Here is a 10,778-nt window from a genome sequence, read left to right on the forward strand (position 1 = left end):
CTTCCTTCCTTCCTTCCTTCCTTCCTTCCTTCCTTCCTTCCTTTCTTTCTTTCTTTCTTTCTTTCTTTCTTTCTTTCTTTCTTTCTTTCTTTCTTTCTTTCTTTCTTTCTTTCTTTCTTTCTTTCTTTCTTTCTTTCTTTCTTTCTTTCTTTTCTTCAACATCACTATGCTGCCATGATGCTGATTCTTAAGGCATAAACACTCTAACCACCTGCCTCCTCTATACTGTTTCTCTTGGTGATCTAATCACTACCTATGGTTTCAACTAGCATCTCTGTGCAGATGACTCTCAAATCTACTTGTCTGGCCCTAACATCTCTCCCAACCTCCAGTCTTACATCTCTAACTACCTATTAGACATCTTGAATTGTAGACATCTTAAACTTAACATGTCCTAAACTGAACTCATTTTTCCCCCCCAAATCATCCCCCCCTTTCTAATGTCCCTATTACTATCTGATATGCCACCATCTTCCCAGTTACCCAAGCTCAGTACTTGGGTGTTGTCCTTTCCCCTTTCCTTCTTGCATCTTACTCCCCTCCTCTGTGATCCAGGGAGAGTGTCCACCTTGCTATTCCTCTAATATGACACCCCTCCAAACTTCAAAAATTTTCACTTTCTGTCCCCTATGCTTCCCCATCTGCACCTCCTTGCTTCTCTGGCTTCCTTTAAGCCTCAGCTCAAGTCTCACCCCCAGTTTATCAAGTATACATGTTGTTTGTATCTAGTTATTTGCAGGTTGTCTCCCTTGTTGGACAATGAGCTCCTTATAAGCAGGGAATTTTTTCCTTTCTTTGTATCCCAGAGTTTTGCACAGTGACTAGAAAGAACATGGTGGTTAATAAGTGCTGGTGTACTGACTGACCGGATCTACTACAAATTTATGTTGTATATTCTCAATTGAGGTATCACTGCAGCAAGACAATTCTATTACACCCACCCAATGAACTCACCATTCCACTCTCCACGCTGGCTCTTCCAAGTCTTTTCATCCCTCCTCAAACCTCCCATGGTTTCCTCTTCCCTACCCTCTCAGTTGATCATCTTGCCTTATGAAAAAAAAATAAATTTAAAAGAATTCAAAACCATTCTATGATAGCTCTCTCATCTTCTCTCCTCCTAATTATACATAATTTATTTACCTTCCCTTTTTCTTTCCTTCTTTCCCCCTTCTCTCCTACCTGTTTCTCGTGAAGAGGTGGACTTTCCCTTTGCCAAAGTAAATCCCTTAGCATGTATCCTTGATCTTGTCTTCTCCAGTCTTCTCCAGCAGGTTGTTCACCCCACTCTTTCTTTCTAACCTTTTATCTCTCCCTATCTACTAGCTCCTTCTCTACTGCCTACAAGCATACCTACTCTCTATTCTTTAAAAAATGTTACTTGACACTTTGGTCCCTGATGGCTATAGTCCTATAGCTCTCCTCCATTTTTTGGTGAAATTCCTTTCACTTTTCCTCCCACTGGATTTCAAACTCTCTGTAATCTTGCTTCCAAACTCATCATTTAACTGAAACTGCTTTCTCCAAAGTTATCAAAGATCTCTTTTTTTTTAATTATTGGCATATTTTATTTCTACACTTCCAAAATTTCTCTTAGCATCACCTCCATCCTCCCAGAGAGCTATCCCCCTATAACAAATAATATTTTTAAAGAGAAAAAAAGTCAACAAAACCTATTAAAATAGAAAAATTCTGAAAATATATGCAATGTACCACAACAGTCAAACTCTTGCCTCTTTAAAGGGGTGGAGTGAAGGGGGGAAAGGGAAGGTGTTCTTTTTTTGCTTATTCTTTGTAATTTCATGGCATTCATTTTTGCTTGTTTTGTGGTTGTCCTTTCTGTTTGCATTAATCATTGTGTACATTGTTTTTTTGGCTCTGCTTACTTCATTCCATGTGAGTTCATGGAAGTCTTTCTATACTTCACTGACAGCTGGGGGCCACAATAGTAATAGACCTCTGGGCCTGGAATCAGAAAGACCAGAATTCAAAACCAGCCTCAGATACTGACTAACTATATGACCCTGGGCAAGTCACTTCACCTTTGTCTGCTTCAGTTTCCTCATCTATAAAATGGAAATAATAACAGCACCTGCCTCCCAGGGTTGTTGTGAACTTGCCCCCCAGGGTTGTTGTGAGAATCAAATGAGATAATATTTGTAAAGTGCTTCATACAGTGTCTGGCACACACACACACACACACACACACACACACACACACACACACACATATATATGGTGCTATATAAATGCTTATTCCCTTCCCATCCCCACAAAAACACTCATGTCTCTCTCATCCTCATCACTCTTCTCACTATTTAAAAAAATAGTTATTTTTCCATAAAAATATGCTGTTTATGTTGGCATGTAATGATTTGTTATTTAAAATGAATTAACAAGTATTTAAATTTTTTGACATTTAATTTTGAATATGATAAATAACAGATATAACCCATATAAACAAAAGCTCTTTAAGCTCCTCAGTAATTTTTAAGAGTATAAAGGGGTCCTGAGACCAAAGAGTTTAAGAATGGCTTATCTAGGCTGACTCCATAGGACAATCTATGGCCTTTTCTTTGTTTACCCTATCAGAAAGAATAATTACTTAGCTTACCTCTTCCTTACATATTTTCCCTGAGTAGGTAAAAACAAACAACCAACCAAAAAATCCAACACCACAGCTTTGGCTATGGAGTCAGCCTAGATTTTCTCTTTCTAACCATTTCAGGAAGGTGGCTAAGGATATACTCATGAGGAAAATATCCATCTGCCTAGACTTCAGGACCTTGAACAGCTCCATGAGCACTGAGGTAAGAGTTTACGAATGCTTATTGACTTGCCAAGCAACTGACTGACATGTTAGTTCCATAGCAGTAAGGAAGGCTTAGAGAATGAGATATCTACCAGTGCTAGCCAAGCCTTTATCAGGCACCCCCATAAAGGTGCTCCCCAGGAGAAGCTATGGGGATTCATGGACATTCTCCTCTGTGTCCTGAAACTGGTAGGCATTACCACAAGGTCTACCATTTTGCTCTTCTTTCAGATGAGAGGGAGCTCACTAACATATTCACCCTGTCCTTTTGCTTCAGATGCCACAGTGGGATGGGTGTGATAGTAATGGAATGTGGAGATTCCCCTGTATTGGGCTTGGTTTTCAAATTGATTGTATTAAAACCCAGAGCTTGTTAATCCCACCTGTGGGATGGACTTTTTGATGTGAAAAGAAAGTCCTGACTGGGAGGAGCTGGTGACGTAGATTTGGAGAGACACTAGAGAGAGGCGGAAGATTTTTTTGGAAGCAGCACCTCGTGGAGAGAGAGAGACTAAGAGAATTGCTGGTGGCCGCTTTGAATTGCCCTGGACTTTTGAGACCTGCCCCCTGAGCTGCCAAGGACTGAGGAGACATGGCTGTTTTGCTGGTACTTTGTCTGTCTGTTTTGATGTTGTTTTGCCAGATTTGTGCACTGGTGAAAGACAGTCCTTTTGTTGAAGAAGTCCTGGAACCTGGCTGTTCGCTAAAAAGCCCTGAGACTGTCCTGCAGACAGAGAGTGAATACTGTCCACTGGTGAGGGACAGTACTGTTGTTGCAGGGGTCTGGAGACTGTCCTGCAGACAGAATGAATACTGTTCACTGGTGAGGGACAGTGCTGTTGTTGCAGGGGTCTGGGAGCCTTTCTATTGGTTCAGAAGCCCTGAAGAAGGATTTTCTTGTTGTATGTTTACAGAAATCCTGGGAGAGGGCTTTGCTAATGTGTTCAGGGGTTCTAGGACTGTTCTACAGACAGAGGATAAATTCATGAAGGGACTGGCAATGTATCTTATGGCCTTGCTAAGCCTTGTCTCCCCAGGAACTAAGATTGCTGAGAACTTGCCTCATGTCAAGATGAAGAAAAGACCTCCATTTGGGTATTAGGTGCTGTGTTTAAACTTGATGTAACTCTGGGGTAGATTCAATTGTGATCCAGGGGTGGGGAACTTTTGACCTTATTGTGCTCTGTGATTGACAAATGAAGGTACTTTACCTATGTTTGGAAACTAATCTCCATTTGAGAAGAGGGGCTTTGTGGTGGACTTAATTAAGGTATAGCCTAGGGGTGGAGAAGTATTTAGAACAGAGACTTTGTAATTGATTGAATGATTGGAAGGTCCTGGGGTGGGGTAGTACTTGGAGATTATTTAATCACGCTTAGTAAATGCTGTATTTTGAATGATGTCATGTTTTGATCTTCTCTGTTCTGGGTTTGTTACTGAATAAAATAGAGAGCACCTATGCTGGTATTTTGAACCTGGGAAGTTGCCTTTGCTTGGTATTACATTACAATGGGCTACATGAATTCAGGGTCAAAGACTGGCTTTGATGGTCTCTTCGTAAATGCTTTAGCAGTAGGGTATGCTTTGATTCATTTTTTGAGGGGGGAAAGCAAGGCAATTGGGGTTAAGTGACTTGCACAACATCACAAACTAGTAAGTGTATCAAATGTCTGAGTCGGATTTGAACTCAGGTCCTCCTGACCAGTGTACCACCTAGCTGCCCCCAAAACTTTGATTCATCTTGAAAGAATACAGACTAGAGGAAGATCATAGAAATTATTAAATTATTTAACCTTCCAAATTAAATCAAGTAGTATGCCAACAGCAGCAACAACAAAAACAACAACAAAAGACCTATAATTTGTATTTTCCTTAGTTGGTTTCCTAACATTAAATGCTTTGCAGATGAGACAAGTGCAGCAATATCATTGGTGTATGGATCAACCTTGGATTGAGGTGGTACCATGTCCTTTCTTTGTGCCTGTGCATTAAGCTGATCATAGGAGCCAGATAAATATCACTCTAGGCAGAATGAGCTTATTTTGTACCACAGCAAGTCCAAAGTCCCTCTAGGCTAGTATCACAGGACCCTTACTCCACAGGGCCTTGATGCTGGGCTAGATGTAACACCCAGCCTGGATTCTTTTTTTTTTAAGCAATTGGGGTTAAGTAACTTGCTCAAGGTTACACGGCCAGTTATTTCTGGGTGTGGTGCTGAGTATCTGAGTCCAGATTTGATCCAGGTCATCCTGACACTGGAGCCGGTGCTCTTACTCGCTGAGCCACCTGGCCTCCCCTAAGCAATTGGGGTTAAGTAACTTGCTCAAGGTTACATGGCCAGGTGTTTCTGGGTGGGTGCTAAGTGTCTGAGCCCAGGATTCGATCTCCAGGTCTTCTCAACACTGGAGCCGGTGCTCTTACTCGCTGCCCAGCCTGGATTCTTAGACTCCAGGATTTCTGGGGCTTGAGGTTCCAGACTGGAAACTCCACTCCCTGCATCTGGAACAGAAAAGGATGAAGGAAAAGACTAAAACCCTAGGCTCATTTCTTAAGACCACATGGCCAAAGTGGGGTGGAGGCAGGGGGAACAAGGAATCCCCTTACCATGTAGTATTACTTCCTGTGGGTGGAACCCTTCACTCTCAGATGGACAAGGAATTCAGGAAAAGTCCCAAGGCATGGTTAGTCAGGCATTTTTTTGTGTGAGGCAGTCAGGGTGAAGTGACTTGCCCAGGGTCACACAGCTAGTAAGTGTCAAGTGTCTGAGGTCAGATTTGAATTCAGGTCCTCCTGAATCCAGGGCTGGTGCCCAATCTACTTCACCACCTAGCTGCCCCTCAGTCAGGCACTTTTAAAGACACTTTCAGCTATGCAGCAAATGGAAAAACCCTCCTCGTGGCAGGGTGACATCTTAGGTGGTCTAAGCATACTCTAAACCCTTATTTAACTCTCCCCCTATTTAAAAAATTTGCTACCCCCCACAAATAGACAAGAGTACATTTTGAATGTGTTGTCCATGTCTCTAATCGAGAAAAATCCTCTGGGGTCTCTGGGGAAGCATAGGCATTGAGCCTTTGAACCTCTATTACAGAAGTACCAAAAGTTTGTTGGATAGTTTAACAGTTTTAAATCAGGTATATGGATGAATACTTGCCTTGGTACCTCAGGCTAGTCTAAAAGAAAACCCCAGAGTATATCAAATCAGATGTTTGAGGCTGTAGCTATAGTTACTGTAGTTAAGTAGTAGAGCCGATATTTTAACCTGGCTTCTCTGACTCCAAATCTACCATGAAACAGAAAACATCTAGTCCAACTCTGTCAGTTTTAGAAGAGGAAACAGGGAGATGAAGCAACTTTCTTGAGCTTACCTTGTAAGGGAAAGAGATCATCTGAGGGAAGACTGGAACCCAGGTCTTCCTGACACAAAATTCAGCACTGATCACTCTGCCTCCTATATATTCATTGCCCTAGGGAAATTGGACTTTGCCCTTGGAATCTCCCTGGACCTTATTAGTCTGATTTAGACCTTATCTTGTTCTGCTCCAGGACCCCAAAGCTCTCTGTCTTTCTCTGGATGGCTCTCACCCTGCCTAGGATAGGTACTATTCCAGTAGGGTTCCAAATCATCCAGGGATCTGGGCTTCCTACTTCATGGCTCACTTCAGGCTCCTCACTTCCCACTGCCATCTCCTGCCTCCTGACTAGGATCTTTTGACCCATATCCCTACGTGTTCATACCCACTATGAGTGAGGCCTCACAGGCCTCCACTATCTTCCATGGGCAAGGAACAGTCTAATCACCTCCCTTCTTCAATGAACCTTTCTCTAACCATTTATAATCTTCCTGGATTAATTCTATTATGCCTACCTCTACCCCCTTCCATGCTCTCCATATATTGTTCCTGAAACCTAGGGTTTCTGAAGTATAAATCATGGTCCCTAATGCCAAGTATCCACTCTCTAACTCCATCCCTTCAACCCTACATCACCAACTCTACAATGTTCCACCCTTTCCATTAAGCTTGATAAAATGCTTGCTTCATAATTAATAAACTTGCCTACATTTTAAACATTTTACTTTCTCATTTAGTTATATAAAATTAGATTAACATTTTGACAGTGTTGAAAGATGAAAGTAACATTTCACACCTGTGGTTCTTCACCTTATTACTAAGAGGAGACCTGTGTATTCTATCATCTGTTTTACTGGACCAAACTGGTGCATTTCATTGATTTTGAGCTTAGTTATCAGGGCCATTTTTTAAATTTAAATTTAAAAAATTTTGTTAATTGCATGTAAAAAATTTTTAACATTTTTTTTAATTTTGAATTTCAAATTCTCTCCCTCCCTCTTCTCCTCCCTTATTGAGTAGGCAATCAATTTGATTATACATGTGCAATCATACAAAACTTATTTCCACACTAATCATGTGGTAAAAGAAAACATAGACCCAAAAACCCAATAAAAATAATGGAATACAAAAATATGTTTCAATGTCTATTCAGACTCCATAAGTTCTTTCTCTGAAAGTAGATAGTGTTTTTTATCTTGAGTCTTCTGGGATTGTCTTAGATTGTATTGCTGAGGTTATCCAAGTTATTCACAGTTGATCATTATACAGTATTGATGTTATTATGTACAATGTTCTCCTAGTTCTGCTCATTTCACTTTGCATCAGTTCATGTATGTCTTTTTAGATTTTTCTGAAAGCATCCTGCTCATCACTTCTTATAACAGAATAATATTTCATCACAGTCATATACTACAATTTGTCCGACCACTTCCCAGTTGATGGGCATTCCCTCAGTTTCCAATTCTTTGTCACCACTAAAAAAGTTGCTATAAACATCTTTATACTAATAGGCCCTTTTCCTTTTTTAAAAAAAAATCTCTTTGGGGTATAGAACAGTGGTGGTATTTCTGGGTAATAGGGTATGCTTGGTTTTATAACCCTTTGGGCATAGTTCTAATTTGCTCTCCAGAATGGTTGAATCAGTTAACAACTCCACCAACAATGTATTAGTGTCCCAATTTTCCCACATCCCCTCCAACATTTATTATTTTCATTTTCTGTCATATTAGTTAGGTATGAGGTGGTATGTCAGAGTTGTTTTAATTTTCATTTCTCTAATCAATAATGATTTAGTTGGGGCGGCTAGGTGGCTCAGTGAATAGAGAACCAGTCCTGTAGTCAGGAGGACCTGAGTTCAAATCAGGCCTCAGACACTTAAGACAAAAAACTAGCCATGTGACCTTGGGCAAGTCACTTAACCCCAACTGCTCTGCCTTCCCTCCAAGAAAAAGCAAAAAAATTAGTGATTTAGAGCATTTTTTCCATATGTCTGTAGATAGTTTTGGAACAGCCAAGTGATACAGAAGATAGAGTGCTGGACCTGGAGTCAGGAAGACTCATCTTCCTGAGATCAAAACTGACCTCAGACACTTAACAAGCCATGTAACCCCAGGCAAGTCACTTAACCCTATTTGCCTTAGTTCCCTCATCTGTAAAATAAGTTGGAGAAGGAGATGGGAAACCTCTAATATCTTTGCCATGAAAATCCCAAAATGGGATCCCCAAGAGTCAGACAGGACTGAAGTGACTGAATAACAGCAACAAAATAGATAGGTTTGATTTCTTTCCCTTTGGCCATTTATCAATTGGGGAATGACTTGTATTTTTATAAATTTGACTTAATTTTCTATATATTTGAGATATGAGACATTTATCAGAGAAACTTGCTGTAAAAATTTTACCCAGTTTTCTTTCTGCTTTTCTTCTAATCCAGGCTGTATTGGTTTGATTTGTGTAAGACCATTAAAATTTAATGTAATCAAAATGATCAATTTTACATCCCATAATGCTCTCTATCTCTTGTTTGGTCATAAGTTTTTCCCTTAGCCATAGATCTGACAGGTAACTTTTTCCATGCTCCCCTAATTTGCTTATGGTATCATCCTTTATGTCTAAATCGTGTATCCATTTTGACTTTCTCTTGGTATACAGTGTCAGACATTGTTCTATACCTAGTTTTTGCCATACTGCTTTCCAGTTTTGTCTTCAGTTCTTGTCAGATAGTGAGTTCTTGTCCCAAAAGCTATGAAGATCTTTGAATATCAAACAGAGCATTTGTATTTGCTCCTGGAATCAATAGGGAGCCACTGGAGTTTACTGAATAGGGATGTGATATGATTGGATCTTGTAGCGGTAAAAGCCTGTGATAAAGAGAAACTGAGGCACAAATTTCTGAGCATGATAAATTTATTAGTATGACTAACAAATATCAATAAATTGGATCCCAGACCCCTCAGTAGTCAGGGATGCATCTGACAGTCAGAGCAATTCTTCTATAACATTTTTCACAGTGACTATACAGATGTATTTCACTCCTAATTGGTTAGTGCTGCTTATATCAGTTCCTCACCAGGTGATCCAACATCCCATGACAGACATCCTTTGGAAAGTCCCATGATGGGCAAACACCTTCTCATCAGATTGACTCATCTCCCATGGTCAGCAAAGCTCACAGATTAGAATTTTTGTGGTTGGACTTTAACTCATAGGAATAGAGAAGTTAAACTCTTACAAATCTTATTAATAGGGCCTATACAATCAAGTTTGAATTGGATTCACAAATACTGATTCTTATTAGATACAATTCTCCATCAATAATTAATCATGGAATATAAATTGTCAAATTTCATGTTAAGCAACTGAAGTTACAGGCTTAAGTTACAGGAGCTCAAACTCACATTGAAAATACTACAAAATTAAAGTGGGGTACCAGTTTTCAATTTCACAACCTGCACTTTAGGTAAATCACTTTGGTGTATTTGGTGGATTGGAGTGGGGAGAGACTTGAGGCAGGCAGACCCACCATCTGCTATTGCAATAATCTAGGCATGTGGTGATGAGGGAAAGTATGGAAGGGGGTATAGGTATGCATTGCAGAATAAGTCCAGGTAGAGTATCAGTGGTTAGAGAGTTGTTGTGGCAGTTTCAGGGAAAGAAGGTAGCATGGGAGACATGTTATTAAGATAAAATCAATAGAACATGTTACTAGATTGGATATGGAGGAAAAAAGATAGTGAGGAATCAAGGAAGATTTCTAGGTTGTAAGCCTGGGAGACTGGGAGGATAGTGTCTCTCTCTACAATAATATAGAAAGTGGGAGGGGTGGTTTAGGAGGAAAAGATGAATTACATTTTAGACATGTTTTCTATAAATTCCAGTTTAGACATGTTAAAATATCTACTGGATGTTCAGTTTGAGATGTCTGAAAAACAGTTGGAGATGTGATATTGGAGGTCAGTAGAAAAATTGGGGCAGGATGGGTAGATTTGACAATTATCATTATAGAGATGGTAATTAGCTCTATGAGAACCAATGAGGTCACCAAATGAAAGAGTATAAAAGAAGAGGAGAAGGTCCAGTATATTTAGAGGGAATGATCTGGAGGAGAATCCTTCAAAGAAGACAGAGAAGATCTGATAGGCAGGAAAAGAACCATCAAGATTGGTCTCCCAGAAACATAGGGTAAAGAGAGTATCAAGGAAGAGAGAGTAGTCAACAATGTCAAAGGCTGCAGAGAGGTCAAGGATAAAGAGGATTGAGAAAATGCCATTGGATTTGGCAACTAAGAGATCACTGGTAACCTTAGAGAGAGTAGTTTCTGTGGAATGATTAGGTCAGAAGCCAGATTGTAAGGGATTAAAAAGTGAGAGGAAAGGAAGTTGAGAAAGTGGGGATGGAAAGATCAAGGGAAGGTTTTTTTTTTTTCAGAATGTGGAGGCTTGGGCATGTTTGCAGGCAGTAGGGAATGAATCAGTAAAGAAATTGAATGTAAGTGAAAGAATGGGGATGAAAGAGGGGACAATCTGTTGGAGGAGATGGGATGGAGCGGGCTCACTTGAGCAGGTAGAGGGGTTTAGTAAAGAATAAGGTTACTTTATCATGTTAGACAGGGG

The sequence above is a fragment of the Petaurus breviceps genome, unplaced genomic scaffold, assembly GCF_028583685.1.
Source record: "Petaurus breviceps papuanus isolate PSGF00001 unplaced genomic scaffold, PetGlider_PUasm1.0 90601, whole genome shotgun sequence".
NCBI lineage: Eukaryota > Metazoa > Chordata > Mammalia > Diprotodontia > Petauridae > Petaurus > Petaurus breviceps.